The sequence below is a fragment of the Lissotriton vulgaris genome, chromosome 7, assembly GCF_964263255.1.
Source record: "Lissotriton vulgaris chromosome 7, aLisVul1.2, whole genome shotgun sequence".
NCBI classification, from domain to species: domain Eukaryota; kingdom Metazoa; phylum Chordata; class Amphibia; order Caudata; family Salamandridae; genus Lissotriton; species Lissotriton vulgaris.
Genome location: NC_141695.1, coordinates 365055749 through 365072329, shown reverse-complemented (window position 1 = coordinate 365072329; position 16581 = coordinate 365055749).

Below are 16581 nucleotides of genomic sequence, written 5' to 3'. Positions count from 1 at the left end.
ACCCTGCACTACATACTGTACATCATTTGGACACATCATGGACATTGTCTACATTGTAAATATTGCACTAAAAACAATACAGCACAAAAGCTGGTGCATCAGGTATTTTATTCTGACAGTGGACATGTGATTTGTGCAGGAATATTTACATGACATTGGGGAATGAGTAGTGAGTTGACAGTCCTGTTCGCTGAGATGCAAGAGCACAGTCGGCATGGATGTGGTGACCCAGTCCAACAGACAGGTGACATTGCCAAGGAAATGTGGGTAAAGACAGTCCAAACAGTCAATGCAGTAGGGAAGAGGGTTATCATCACGGCTGGCTCCGTGACTGGCGTGTGGCAGGTGCTTTGCCTCCGGAAACTCCCAGGCTCTTCTTTGGACGCCCCCTAGATTTTTTGGGAGGGAGGGGCCTGCTGAATGGCCAGCGGCGTCAGGGACTTGTCCCTCTTAATTGGCGCAGGGGAGGATGGTGAACTGTCATCCTGCGGCACAACAGGAGGGGACGGAGGTGGTTCTTGGGACACAGGCCTGCCCCTCTGCAACGCCACTTGCTGGCCCATGAGGTCCACCATCTGTCCAAGGCGGATGTCGATGGACCTCATCAGCAGGATGAGCTCCCTTAATAGTTCATCCGACCGGCCACTTTGTCCCTGGACCTCTTGTTATGCCTCCACTACTCTGGTGAAGTGGTCCAGGGAAGGTGTCCACTCCTCCCGAAGTCTGGTGGGGACCCTGGCCCTCCCACCTGCTTTTCTGCCATGGACCTCTTGCATTGCCACTGTCGTTCCACGCACTCTCTCCCTGCCCTCCACAGTAGTTGCTGTGGGCTGGTCATCCCATTAGATAGGGAGGGTGCTGCAGGTGGTACTGGTTGTACTGGTGGTGGTGGTAGTGGCGGTGGCGGTGGTGATGGTAGTGGCCGCGGTAGAGGCAGAGGCCATGACAGCAGGGGTCTGCTGCGCTTTTGTTACAGCAGACGTGGTGGTGGGGAGGATGGGGCCTGGGACCTCTGGGTCTGTGGCACACCAGATGGGCCGGGCTGGAGCTCATTGTCCAAACTGTCCTGGGAGTCCACATCTGAGAGTCCATGTGCCGGGGGTGGAGACTGGCTCTGCTGGTCGTTGGTGTGGTCCTCAGCAGTGAATTCCTCATCACCTGTGGAGTAGATGGGGAATGGTCAGTATTGGGCACTGTGCAAGTATTGTGTCAGCTGCGTATAAACGACAGTCTGTACACTACACAATTATGAAGTAACCAGTAGTACAATTCATGGCGAGACTGTGTGTAATTTCATGGTGCAGAGGAACATCATTTACTCATACATGTTGGATGTCAATGCATTACATGCAATTGTTGCTGCATTGCAGGAATCAGGTCTCCCACACACACATCAGGAAGAGTTAAGATAGCTACCTACCGGTTAAGTGAGGGTGAACAGTGCAATGACTGACACATGCTCCTGGGTGGGGAGGCCTCTATCCTGCTCAGCTGTGGGACAGGGGGCATGGTGGGAGTGGTAGTGCAGGCCTCCCTCCCCCAAACACTCTCCAAGTGAAGATGGATACCGACCTGTAAGTCTGTTTGTTGAACTGTGCAATGGCTGACACATGCTCCTGGGTGGGGAGGCCTCTATCCTGCTCAGCTGTGGGACAGGGGGCATGCTGGGAGTGGTGATTCAGGCCCTCCCTCACCCAAACACCCCACAAGTGAATATGGATACCGACCTGTAAGTCTGTTTGTTGAACTGTGCAATGGCTGACACATGCTCCTGGGTGGGGAGGCCTCTATCCTGCTCGGCTGTGGGACAGGGGGCATGGTGGGAGTGGTAGTGCAGGCCTTCCTTCCCTATACAGGCCTCCTAAGCAAGATGGCTAGCTACCTGTTGTGTGAGGGTGGACAGTATAATGGTTTTTATGTATTGCAAGGAAGTACTTCTCAGTGTGTTGTTTGGTATTTGTTTGTACTTACCAGCCTCCGCTCCCCCGGCTACTCCTGTGAGACTCTCAGGAAGCAGTATGGCAAGCACCTTCTCCTCCCACGGTGTGAATGTTTTCGGTGGGATGGGAGGGCCACTGCCAGTCACGTTCGCCAGCATCCAGTTTTTACTCCTCCGCTCCTTGACAACCCTCTTGAGATCATGCCACCGCTTCATGATCTCCTTCCTAGATCTTGGGGTGGTCCCTACTGCATTCACCCTTTGGACTATCCTTTCCCACATTTGTGTCCTCGTGGCTAATGGTGTCTGTTGGACCAGGCTACCAAACAGTTGTGGCTCTACTCTTACAATCTCATTGACCATGACTGTCAACTCTCTCTTGTTGAATTTGGGCATTTTTTGTGTTGTCATGGTGTGTGGTGGTTGAGGTGTTTGTTGGTGCAGGGGTGTGGGTGCATGGGTATGGTGTTGAGGTGTGAGGTGTGTTGTGTGCTGTGGGATTATTTGTGCTGGTGTAAAGGTGGTGGTGATGGTGGTGGTGGATGTGTGTGTGTGCTGTGCTCTTTTGCCTCTCCTGTTAGATGTGGGGTATGGCCTTCTAATCTGGAGTGTTGCAAAGGATTGTGGTTTGTGAAGGGGTGGCTTTATACTCAGCTGTGTGGGTGCGTCCAAGTGGATTTTGGGTGTAAGGTGTGTTGTGGGAGTTGTCCAGGGTTTTTATTTTAATTTTTGCTTCATTTGTTTTATTTGTATGTGTGTTATGTATTTGGGGGTCATGGCTGATTTTATTTGTGCACTGTTTGGCATCACTGCAGTGTTTTGGCATCATCCGCCATGTTTTTCATGTCCCGTCCGCTGCGGTGTCTATGCTGCAGCTCTTCCGCTATTTTTCCCATTCACTCCTGTATGCGACCGCGTAACAGCGGTTCCGACCGCGACACCCTCGGGGTTATCATAATTTCCTGTGCGGTGTGTCTGCTGTCCTTGCGGCGGGTTGTAGTTTTTCCGCAGCTTTTCCGACTGCCGCGGTCGACTTTTGGCCATCACCGCCCGCGTCGGACGGCTTTGCTTGGCCCGCTACCGCCGCGGTCGGTCTTTAGTGGTGGTTGATCCTAATGTGGCCACCGGTGTCTCCGCGGTGCAGGCGGGTGGTTGGTTTCCGCTTCCATGGCGGTCGGGGTGGTTTTCCGCCCGCTATCCTAATGGCCCCCTTAGCGTGAAAGGGTACGTGCAATGGGTGTTACGGTCGGCGTTCCACAGCAACACTCATTGATTTTGACGCTACCCCCTATTTACAAGGGTGGCGTAAAAAGGAGGCATTGCCAAAATAAGGCCAGGGAAAACCTGGTCTTAACATGGCAAAAAGAGGAGAAATGCTCAATTTCTTCTCGTTTTTGCTGCTTCTACGTGTGCTGCATTGTGCAGCACACAAAAACAGCAAACACCATGAATGATTGTTCATGTACCGGAAGGTGTCCCTTCCTGCACATAAACAATTAAAAAAATTACGATTTACAACGTCTATTTGTGCTGTACAATGCAGCCCACATAGAAGTTACAATTCGCCATTCTGGATTGTTTAGGTGCGGGAACGGACACCTTCCTGTACATCAACAAACATTTATGGCGATCATGCCCCCCAACGCTAGCACCCTTGCACTATGGTGCATGGGTGCCTGTGTTGGTGCTAGGCACCTTGATTTAGCACCATCGCTAGGAGAAATGGAGGGGTGTGCCTCATTTTTGTGAATACAACACATCCCTAGGTTTTCAGTATGGCAGAGCGGGCGTTAGCAATGTTTGCTTAGTGCCACACTTTGTCATTCCCTCGGTAATATGCCCCAAAGTTCATAGGTGCAACCCCCCCTCCTTTTGCAGCACAACCTATTTGCCTTGCAGTAATCTATCCCACTGTGCAACATTCCTAGTGAAGCATAATATGGCTCAACCTTTCAACCCTGGAGGAGGCTGTTAGCCCACCGCAGGGTGTGTCTATGGAAATGAGTAGCCCTCTCTTCCTCAACTACACCCCACTGGTTTTGGGACGAGCTCCTCCTCCCACTAGGATGCAGTCAAGTTCACTACAATGTGCCCTAGGATAAAGAGGCCCCTCCTTCCAAATCTCTCTTTTGACTTCGATGTGAATCAAGGATTAAACTTCATCCTTTTATCTTTCAAGTTACTGTATTTCCTGACCCCTCTCAACTGCCCTTCCTGAGAGAGGATGCTGAAAGACCGTAGCCTTTGAATCAGCCCTGGCAGCAGTTTTCACACCTCCTCAATGGGAAAACGCTGACAGTGGAAAACTGCAGGCAGGCTAATGCTAATTTGTTTATTGGAGCTTTAGGCAGGAAAGGATTTACCAAAAATATAACTTCTCCACCGAATAATTTTTTTAATGAATATTAAAACCAGTGGTTGAATGGACTCATAGTATTTTTATTGTACTTTAGTTTTTCTCATAGAAACAGCTACAGCTGTATAAAGTGAAAATAGGGTTTGGGGGGTAGTCACTGTAGGAACAGGCCAACCATAAATTCTTACATACATGTTCCACATTTAAATATGAGGCACCCTACCCTACTACTTAGCGGTGACTTACTAAATATGCAAAAGTAGGTTTCCTTCCTGTAAATTAGCCATAGATTTAAAAGATTCAGCAGTCAGACCACACATGCAGGCTTTAAAGCCATGTTTTCTTGTCAGCCTAGTGGATGGCTCATATGTAGTTCACGGGTGAAATTTAACTTCCATGCCTTGTATTTCTTGCACTATATACTCTGACCTTACTTGAAAGTTAAATATGCCAACATGGAATACCGGGCCAGATGTAGGTGAATCATTTTTAAAGATTCTAAAATACCGAATTTTACTGATTCGGTATTTTAGAATCCGTAAATGAAATGTAGGTAAAAATTCGGTATTTTTTACCGATTCGGAAAAAATCGGAATCGGAAATTCGGTAATTACCGAATCGGTATTTACCGAATCGGTATTTCCCATTCATTCCTATGGGCCTTTTGGTCTATAGGAATAAATTGGAAATACCGATTTGGTAAATACTGATTCGGTAATTACCGAATCGGAAACTAAAAAAAAGTGAAACTGCATCAGGCAGCCAATCAGGTGCTACCACCCTCCCCCTCCCTACCAGGAAGTGGCTACACAGGCAGCTGCAAGTAACTAGAAGCTTCTGGAGAGGTTGTTGGAGCTGTGCTGAGACCCTGAGCCACAGAAAAAGTTTTGCACCTTTAAACTGTGACAATGGCAAGCAGCAGAGAAAAGGAACAGCCAGAGAGGAAAATAAAATTCAGCAACATGGGGCTGCAGGTCCTTGTGGAGGAGGTGGTGAAGGAACACCAGAAATAGTTTGGCAAGCTATCCCTGACTGTGGCTGAATCTGCCAAAAGAAAGATTTGGCTGGACATTCAAGCAAAGGTGAATGCTGTAGGAGTGACTCCAAGGGACATAGACAACCTGAAAAAGAGGTGGTATGACCTCAGGAGCCTGACAAAGAAAAACATTTCTGAGCACCACCAACAGGAAAACAAAACTGGAGGAGGGAAGAACCGTGCACCCCCCCCCGACTGACCTGGAGGAGCTGGTGGGGTCAACCATTGAATCAGAGAGCGTCTGTGGACTGGGAGATGCAGACAGCTCAGCCAGAGCTGCCACCAGAAAAGGTAAGACGCATGCACAGCAATCACCCCCACCCCATCAGCCTTCCCTTTTCCCTATGTGGCAAAGTTAACCACAGTCCAGTAGAGGTAGCACTATACAGGAGCAATGCATTATGGGACATGTAGTCAGAAAATAGAGGACCATGTCATACAGCACTGCAAGCAACAAGTTAGGCAAATCATTTTAGACATAGTGAAGCGCAGGCAACATGTACATTGTGCAAGTGAAAATTATTTAATTGTAGTGGCTGTGAGGCAGTTGTACCAAGCTAATGTACGCTTATATGTCCACAAGCGACACATCTCGCAGGCGTACCAGGGAGAAGGAAGGCACGGCACCAGAGAGGGATGACAGCCAGGAGCCAGGGCCAAGTGCAGAGAATGTCACAGAGGACACAGGTGCACCATCTACACAGCCACCATCCCATGGCCCAGAACTGTCTCCACATGTGCAGGCGTCCCCAGAAAATTCAGGTTCCCCTTTGCTACTGTCCTCACCTGAACTGCCAGCAACACTGCCTCTGACAACTCCTGTATCACAAAAGAGCAGGAGGCATGTAGTTGCCCCACTTGTCCAAATGGAGTCATCAGTGGGTGACATGGAGGGGGATGCCACACCAACCTTGCCTGGAGAAGGTAGCCCTGCAACACAGCAGTCCAGTGCAGAGGTTGTCCGTACAGGTTGCAGACGACGCAGGCACAGAGAATTTTTTATGAAACAACAGCAGTCCCATGCAAGCAAGTTAAATACAAGACAATAAATATAGACGAGATCAGTTCTATATTTGGAGCGACATGTCCAGCCGGACAGAGGTCTTCAATTTTTACTCAATTGAAAGTTTTTTCCATATACAGAAGGAATGCCTTTGACAAATCACCAGTGTGGGGCACAAGCCTGTACCCAGACACAATCGGATCAAATACAGAAGGTGACAAAGAACAACAACAGGGCTTTTAAGGCAAAAGCAGAGGTTTTCTGTAAGAATTCAATGTACAGAAAAATCAAAAAGGCACCATTACATATACACAACATATAAATCAAGTTTTTGTATAAGGTGCACAACAGGTCAACAGCGTTTCGGTCCCACTACTTAATCATGGGGCACAGAGAAAGCATTGTGGCAGCTCATGTGGAGGGTCCCAGTGTCTTCTGTAGGCTTGAGGGTAGCATGGTGAAAATCCAAAGGATGCAGGGGAAGGCCATCTTGTCTGTGCAACGCCAGATGAGGAACCTGAACACAAATGTGGAAGATATAGGGAAGGGCTTTTAGAGAACTGGTCGATGTTAACAAGGAGATGGCTGCAGGGATGTGGGACATGACACAATCAGTGCAGCTTCTGTGCAGCAAACTGGACCAGGACATGTTAGCAAGGCGCAAGGAGAGGCAGCGTGCGCAGCAACAAAGTAAAGCAATTAACCGCCTGGCCACAGCCACTTCCCTGCTATGCGGACGATGCATTAACATGCAAGAGGGACTCACACACAACAGCAATGAGGTGTCTAGGGGCATTGCTAGATTGACCAGTGCAGTAGAGCTGATGATGAATGCACAGACAGCACAAACCGCTGCCCCGGACGTCCCAGAAAATGAGGAAAGCACCAGTAGAAGAAGCATGACAAGCCCCCTTGTTGTGGAAACACGGAGGAGCAGCAGGCGCCATGGTGAGCCTACAGCCCAAACGCACAGTGAAGAAAGCCAGCGACTTACATCTGGCACTGGTAAGCGTGGGCGGAAATGACTATTTAAGTTAATGGGGAAGTGACCCAGGACTACCATTATTACATGGATGACATTTGTGTTGCACATTTGTGCTTTTGAATACCTGCATAGTGCCAAATATTAAATTACGTTGGTGCATACTCCACCTGTCTGTGTCTCTTTACTTACTTAAAAGTAGTTGCGTGTGATCTCTGCCTTTCTGTGTCTGCCATCTGTTGGTGTAGCAATTCCTGCTGTGTTGGGTTCAGGCAGTGCATGGTCATCATCATGGTCCTCATAGTCGCTCAATTCGACCTCATGCCCTTCTTACTCGCCAGGTTGTGCAACACTGCACAAGTTGCAATCATCTTGCAGCAGGTTATTGGTGTATACTGGCGTGCCCCTCCTCTTTTGTGGAGGCAGCGGAACCTGCTTTTCAACAGACCAAAGGTGCGCTCCACAATGTTCCTGGTTGATTTGTGTGCCCTGTTGTATCGCCTCTGGCTGGGGGTTGAAGGGTTGAGGTAGGGTGTCAGGATAAAGGAGCGGACGGCATATGCACTATCCCCTATTTGAAAATGAAAAAGACATTACTCACATGCACACATACACATACATCAGCAATATGTATCAATGGAGTGTCACACAGTGTTTTACCTAGCAAGTATTCTTCACCAAATTCCCCCGTTGTCAGGCGTGTATAGATTCCACTATTCTGGAAGATGTAAGAGTCGTGGGTACTTCCTGGGAACTTGGCCACTATGTCCGTGAAAATGTAGTTTGCATCACAGATTACCTGTACATTTATTGTGTGGGTGGACTTCCTGTTCCTGTAAATGTACTCTGTGGCAGCAGGTGGGCAAATTGGGATGTGGGTGCCATCAATACAGCCGATGATGTTGGTGAAATGTGCTATTTGATAGAAGTCTGTCTTGGTCCTGAACAGTTCTGCGTGCGTTTCAGGGAAGCTGATATAATGATGCATTCTCTGCATCATGGCCTTTAGGAATTTCCTAACGAAACGGGACAGGCAGCTCTGGGACACCCCACCTACCGCAGCAATCACACTCTGGTAACTCTCAGAGGCAAGCAGGTGTAGGCTACACAGCACCTGCACATGGGGTGGGATGGCATGCGCCCTTGGGGTTGGGTGCTCCAGAAGTGGGCGCAGGTCCCTGATCAAGTCCAGGATGGTTTGGGGTTGTAGCCTATACCTTTGTAGGATTTCTGCCTAAGTTAGTTGGAATAGGGTGATCCTCTGCCTGTAGACCTGCTCCTCCATTCTCCAGACTCTCTCTCCTTCTGCCTGTAGCCGTAGCCGCCTCGCTATCATGTAGAATGCCGTCATTCTGGTCAGACTGTTGCATTTGGCCCATTTTTTATAGCCTGTACCTTGTTACCACCTGCTTTCAATCTATGGTAAATACCGACTATTAAATACCGAATTTCATGCGAATTCTGTATTTTAGAGGTTACCTACATCTCAAAAGTCATTTTTTCCATTTCTTATTTACCGAATCGGTAAATTTACCGATTCGGTAATTTTACCAAATCGGTAAGTTTTCCGATTCGGTAAATTTACCGATTCGGAGGTTTTTTTGACCCCTACATTTCAATATCCAAATACTGGTCGGTAATGGCCGAAATTCGGCATTTTCGGCCGTTACCGACTGGTATTTGGATACCTACATCTGGCCCAACCTGTTATATTATGTTTTAGAGGTTAGAGCACGAAGGCTGGGGCTATCAGCAGTGCACCAGTGTACAGAGTTAAATAATATAGGGCTGGGTGAAATTAAAATTATGACGCCCTGATTAGCAGTATTTCAGGATCTTCATATTACACAAAATTTCCAAACCATGATGCCATTTTGTGTAATTATGTGCCAATTACCATTAGAATTTACAGAGAATGTGCCAGTCACAGTTAAAATTGCAAATGCACAGGAACAACTGAGTGCTGTTGCTCACAGTATTTTTTTGCACTGTTATTTTAGGTCAAAATGCATGTTTGGATCAAAAATTAGTACAAGGACATCTTTTGCAGAAAAATATTGTGCGAAATGACTGATTTGCATTTTACGTAACTACACATACATTTTCAAACATTTCATGCAATTATGCAAAAGCACATTATGCAAATTTCACACACCCCTGTTAAAAAAAAAACAGCAGCATCAGTCAATAAAAACATGGGGGTGAACATGCAAAATATGTAATTTCTCACACTTCCCTACTACCATAATTTGTGTGATCCTATTGAACAAAATAACTGTCTATAAATTTTAACACAGTCTAATTTTTTTTTTTTAACATTTTTATTAACATTGCGAGAGACAGAAACATAGTATAAAGACATAGAACCATTCAATTCAGGCACAGTAAAAAAAAGAGGAGTTCTTTATCAAGTATAAATACAGAGATATAATTATAATAAAACAGTTAATATATAATACAGATGTCCCTTAGATGTATGATTCTAGTAGCTTTAACAAGAACTTAAGAGAAAGTAAAGTTAATTCTCAGAATGGAATAGGACACCCCAAATTCTCTCCAACTTTTTCATAGAGCGCAGGCCCCTTATTTGAGCTAAAGCAGATTCCATTGTATGTGTTTAACCGATTAGAGACCACCATTCCATAACATGTGGAGGTTTCGTAGAGATCCAAGCCCTTGCAATTGTCAATCTTGCACAAGCAGTTAGAATTGTATATAGGTCTTCATGAGGTCCACTGATATCCTGCAGATCTAACAGAACCGGGTAGCGGAAAGGGGAAAAAAATGATCTGCTTTTCATTCAGAATACGCTCTATTCCCTTCCAAAATATGGATAGTGCGGGGCAAGAAAAGAGCATATGCTCCAAACCTGCTGCAAACAGATAGCACTTGGGGCATTTGGAACGGAGATTATATAAATTATAAGGTGTCCAACGTGAAATTCTTTGAGGGGTATAGTAAAGTTGGCAGATAGTTCTATATGTCTGGAGTCTTAAACTAGAAGACTGAACCACCTGATGAATTCTACACAAATAGGCTGATATCTGGTTTGGGACTATATTAACACCCATTATGGTGGTCCATTTAGCTGCTAGTTTAATACAGTCATCGGTTTTAGATTGATTTAAGTATTTGTATCCCTCACTGATAAGTGATTTAGTTTTACTAGAATAGAGACATGTCATAATGTCAGAGTCTACAGCCTAGTTGATTTTTATTTTTCGGACTAGAAAATCCCAAATTTGCATATATTTAAAATGCATAGAATCATTCAGTTGATACAGGAGTTTAAGTGTTGCAAATTCAAGAAACCCAGTTGAACCATATAAGTCACCTAAGGTATTGATACCGCAGCTAGCCCATAGTTGCCCGGCACCGTCCGAAAAAATCCTAGGTAGTCCCGGGTTACCCCAAAGCTGCAATTTAGAATGAAAAAAGGAGATGTTACTGAAGATCATCATCGAATTCCAAATTTTTACCATCTCCCTAGCGATCTTGAACTTGACCCTTTTAAAGTAATTTGGGTTGTGTACTCTAGCCAAGAACTGATTGCTATCTGTGCCCAACATAAACTGGAAAAAAAATAGCGGATTGCCGGTTTTAAGCAAACTTCGGAAATGCCTGAAGAAGGTTGCAAAAAAATATAGCTTAATGTCCGGGAAATGTAGCCCTCCTTTTTCAATTGAAAGTTTAAGTACCTGCGAGCTTTCTTGTAACCCCAAATGTAGCTGCTACAAATACTATCCAGCTTTTAAAAAAAAAACATTATTGAGCCAAATGGGAATTAATCGAAATAAATACAAAAATTTTGGTAAGACTTTCATCTTAATTAGATTGATCCATCCAACAAGACTGAGTGGGATCTTATGCCATTTTTTAAGTAGAGATGCTACCTCCTTTAACAAAGGATCATATTTGAGCGCTATTAGTTCTCCTATATTCGCAGAGATTTTCACCCCCAGATATGTAGCAGATTTACATATACCTTGGAGTGTATTATCTGGCTTATAATTAACTATGACCTGAGTTTTGTTTAGGTTTAATTTATAGCCAGAGACATCCCCATATGTATTTGCTTCCTTTATTATCCCTGCGAGGGTGTTAGCCACATCTGTGGTAAACATTGCGATATCGTCAGCATACGCGGTTATTTTTAGACCATTTACCCCATGTTGGAAAGGAATAATATCAGCTTGGTTCTGTAGAGCATTTCAAAACGGTTCCAAGGAAAGGGCAAACAACAAGGGTGATATAGGACACCCTTGCCGAGTGCCCCTAGCTATAGGAAACTTTAATGAGTCCATACCAGCATAAGTAATTTTAGCAGTAGGTTGATCGTAAAGGGACTGAATCCATCCAAGAAATTGCCCCCAAAATCCAAATGCCTTCAAAACAGCCCATAGGTAGCCCCACCCCAATCGGTCAAATGCTTTCTCAGCATCTAGCATGACCATTCCAAGTGGGGAGGAGCAACTGGAGGCAACATCAAAAGCAGTTATAGCTGTGTTTACATGGGCAGTCGTGTCCCTCCCCAGCACAAATCCGTGCTGCTGTAAATTAACCAATTCTGGCATAAAGGGGGCGAGTCGGTTAGCCAAGATCTTTGCAAAAACCTTCGCATCCGTGTTTATTAACGAGATGGGTCTGTATGACCCACACTCGTCTGCAGGTTTATGTTTATTAAGAAAAAAAACAATTTTGGCTGTATTCCAGGATGTTGGGGCTTTGCCTGTTTCTCCAATCGATTCTACAACTAGACTAAAGAGAGGAAGCAATTCCTGAATAAATATTTTATACATTTCAATAGGAAGCATATCTTCTCCCGCTGCCTTACCCGATGGGAGAGAAGCAATTGCTGATCGGATCTCAGTAGAAGTGATACTTTCATCAAGTTGATCAATTCCTTCTATCTCTCGTTGTTCGGTCATATTAGTATTGATGTATGATAGTATGTTTTGATTAGAAGGAGTAGTTTCTGGAGTATATAAAGTCCTATAGTATTTAACAAATTGGTCTAAAATTTGATCTGGTTGACTATAAGTTACAGAGTTAGTTCCTTTTATAATCTTAATTAGAGTCTTAGCCTTTTTGTCAGCTGTTTTGTAAGCTAAGATTTTACCGATTCTATCTCCGCTCTCATATTGTGTAAGATGAAATTTATGTAGTTTCACAATATGTTTCTCCCTTAAGAATTTTTTAATAGCAGTCCGGAGATTCACTAATTCCATTTCTAAATTATCGATGTTTGATCCACCATTTTGAAGTGCTTCTGCCAGTTTAGTTTCCAAAGACAAAGCTGTTGAAGTCATAAGCTTCATTTCTTTCCTTTGTTCTGAATTCTTTCTTAAAACAAATTGCTGGGCAAAGCCCCTTATACTAGCCTTGCAAGCGTCCCACACAGTTGTTATTGCAGCCGAGTTTAAATTAATCTCTATAAACTCAGAAATATGGGGTTTGAGTTGAGAGATAAAAGCTGCATCAGATAATAGATATCTTGGAAACGTAAACTGCCTGAAGCCCTGTTTGCTGGTAAAAAGACTAAATTCTAGGAGAATGGGATTGTGATCTGATGTTACTCTCGGGCACAGTTCAACTCTACTAGAATTCAAAATATTCTCTGTAGCCCATACCAAAGTCTATTCTAGAGCATAGTTTGTGTGGTGCCGGCATTGGTCTGAATTTACCTAAGCGCCAGTGACCTTTAACAATCGCACTCGCTGAATTGTAAACCTTTTTATCCACTACGTAGTGTTGTGCAAATCTATCTGCGTATATTACACAGGTGTACCTTTCCAGAGGCAGAATTTCGATCGACAGAGGACATTCTTTTTCGTATTCTAGATGTTCTAGCTTTTTCATGTTAAGAACAAATTCGTATACTACGTCTGGTGTAGCAAGAGAATTAACCCATTGTATCCATCTCGGATGTAATGCTTTAGCATTTGGAATGCTTGCTCTTGTTACTGCTTCTAAAGCAGTTACTGGTGTAACGATTATTATACGTTTACCTTGTGCGAGGGCTCTTTCTTTTGCTACAGCAGTTTGTCCGGCAGTTAGAATTTTCTCAGTAGAACTGAATTTCATTTCAGCTTGTGTGTACAAGTGTGATTTGTAAGCTATTGGTACTGTTTCTCCCTCATTGGAGTTCAGGCATGTAAATACGCATCTTCCTGGGATGACTCGGATTGCAAGGTTACGTTCCTTTGCGCGTGTTTGCAGTTTTGTTTTAGTTAACATGTCTGTTTGTAATGATTGTAAAATTTCTGTGTGTTTTTAAGTCCAATTAATTGGTTTGAAATCAGGTTTTATTAATTCGTAGAGCGGTTTAACGCTCTCTGCATAATTTAGAATGTAAGTTCTTCCGAAGTTCAGGAAACCTAGAATTGATTGTAAGTTTTTCAGCTTTTTTGGAGCTTGGAGTACTGCACACTTCTCTAAGAAGTTGTCTGCTAGGCTTTTGCCTTCACTTGATAATTCATAACCTAAAAATAGGACTGTCTGGTGGGCAATTTGTGACTTTTTAAAGCTAAATTTATACCCTTCAGATGCGAACCCAAGTATGATGGTGTTCACTCTTTTCAAGTGTGTTTCCAGGTCATTGTCTGTAAGATAGATGTCATCGACATAGGAAAATGCCTCATCATCATATATTTGTAGTAACTCTGTTACCCTGGCTGAAAATAATCCTGGGCTGTTCTTGAATCCCTGTGGGAGACGACAAAATTGCTTTTGGGCTCCCATGCTGGAGAAAGCGGTCAAATACCTGCTTTCTGGTGCAATGTTTTGACAGAAAAAAACATTTAAAATATCTAATTTTGTTTTATATTTTTTGCGCACAATATTATTCATTAGTGTTGCACTGTGTGAGTTTTGTACTGCAAATGTTTTACAACAAGAGTTTAGGTGTCTGTAGTCCAAAACTAGAGAATATGAATCGTCTGGCTTGGAGACAGGAAACAAAGGATTGTTCATTTGTGAGGTGCATGTTTCAATCACCCCCTGATATTCTAGTTGATCTAAGATCTCTCTGACTTGTTTTTTAGCATCTTCCTTAACAGGATACTGCCTTTGTGCAGTTGGAGGATTATTTAACTGGATTTTATGGTGAGGAGAGTCCTCAACCCATCCTACATGATTTTATATAATGCAGGAGCTTGGGCCACTGCCCATTTTCTTGCACATGTGTATTTTTTATGAATTGGAATGTGATTTGAGAAGGCAGGCATAATAATTTCTTCGCCATGTGGGCACTCCCTGACAAACTCTGGTGGCCAGTCTTTCTCTGCTACAAGGATATCATAGCCTTTAGAAGAGACCTATTATTTTCCTAGTTTTATCTCCCTCTATACGTAATGTTATTTCATATAGTTTATGGGGCACGCTAACTTGGGTATCTGCAGTTTCCACTTGAATGTATTAATTTGTGTCCACTGTCTCCAGAAGATTCATCAGGATCTTGCGAGCTATTGTCACTTCTGCTGCGCTGTCTAGCATTGTTTGGGCCCACTGTCCGTTCTTGAGTTGTGTCCTCAGGATCCTCGGCATGTTTTATTTTAATACTGGCTACCTTCTTTTTGGGAAATTGTAATTTTTTACTTTGATGAGCAGCTTCTTTGTCTTTTGACTTGACGCGCTCTTCTGTTCGGACCGTCCTCTTCTTTCCAATTTCTGTGAGGAAGTCTGAAAAGATCGAGAGGGACGTGTATAAATATCTTGATATCTGTCAGGTTTTCTTAAATTTGCCCTATTTCTAAGGTTATATCTTTTTTTCAGAGGGCTCCTGTTGTGGAGACTTGCCCCCCCCTTCTGGAGATCTATCTCTTTGTTGGGGCGACTTTCCTCTGGACTGGAAATGTTTTTCTCTGGGAGAGGTTTGCTTATTACCCTCCCACTTCTTCTTTTGAGAATTGAGATTATTTTTAATGAAAGTTTTTTCAGGATTTTCAGTTAGTTGTGGTTTTAGTGGTTTACCACCTAAACTGTCTCTACCTAATTCTTCATAGGATTTTTCAATTATTCTGGCAAGTTCAAAAGGTTGGTCTGCTATATCTGTTTCTTTTAGTTTTTGGCGGATTGCAATGGATGCTGCTTCTCCTTTTATGTTGACTAGTAGTATAGCCGAGACTTGCTTAAAGTCTTTCAGTAATTTCATACCTAGAGTTAAAGAGGGGTTCTGGACCATATTCTGTCTTAGTACATCTGGTATCACCGCCATAGACGGAACACCATGTGTTTTCGTGTAGATTGAAGCAAAGACTGTTCCCCAGGTGTCACAGTCCTCCACATGTGGTGCAATCCCCCTTGGCAGGTAGATTGTCAGAATTCTGTGTTTTTCGTGAGGGGTAGTATCAGGAAATACTGCTTCTATCTGAGTAATTTTTTGAGCTAACCAGAACGGAATTTATTCCCGTTTTGTAGGTATTTTACCAATGACTGATTGAATAGTCTGTGGTGTAATTTTATTTGTATTCCCCTTGTAAGGGGTGTGCTGTGGACTTTTTATTGCTTGTTGGACTGTTAAAGTACGCATGACATATTGTACCAATTGTCTATGTATTTTAATTAATTGTTTTTAGTTGAACTAAAAGTTCTCTGTCTGACATTTCTTCAATGTCAGGATGTGGTGTATAGCTGGCTAGAACCGGCCATTTGGCTCCTGGTCTACCTAGTGGGCCGAGCCTGGTAATGTGATTTTGATGTTTTAGGGTGCCATTAAACCAGAGCTCATGCTCCTGGTAAGTTATTGGAATTTCAATTTCCTCAAAAGGAGTGTATTCCGCTGGAGGTTCCCCTACTTTGTAGTAGTGGAACTCGTGTGTTACAGCATTTGCTGCTGGAAAATGTATCCATGAATAGAATACCTCTGTCTGCCGATATTCATGTGCTTCGACAACAAATATTACTGTACCACCTCCTGATGATACTCTGTTTTCTATAAGTTTTATAATTAAGGTTTTCCTTACATTTACCGGTATGAGTATTGCATCCGGTTGATCTTGTTGAAGACTTGTGTCTTCCGTCAAAAGTTGAGCTGCTAGTCTAGCTCTCTCCCTTTCGTAGTCACTTTCTGACATTTTACTGACTGAAAGTTTTGCAGAACAAGTTTCAAGGAAACAAAGATTAGGTGCACAATATTTTGGAACACTGTATCCTTCAACGTTGACTAAACCAAAAACTAATACATAGGAATCCCTTCCTACTAAGTTTTGGCGGATATTAACATTTTACCCACTCCAGCCGTCTATTGGAGTTTTTACAGGAAAAG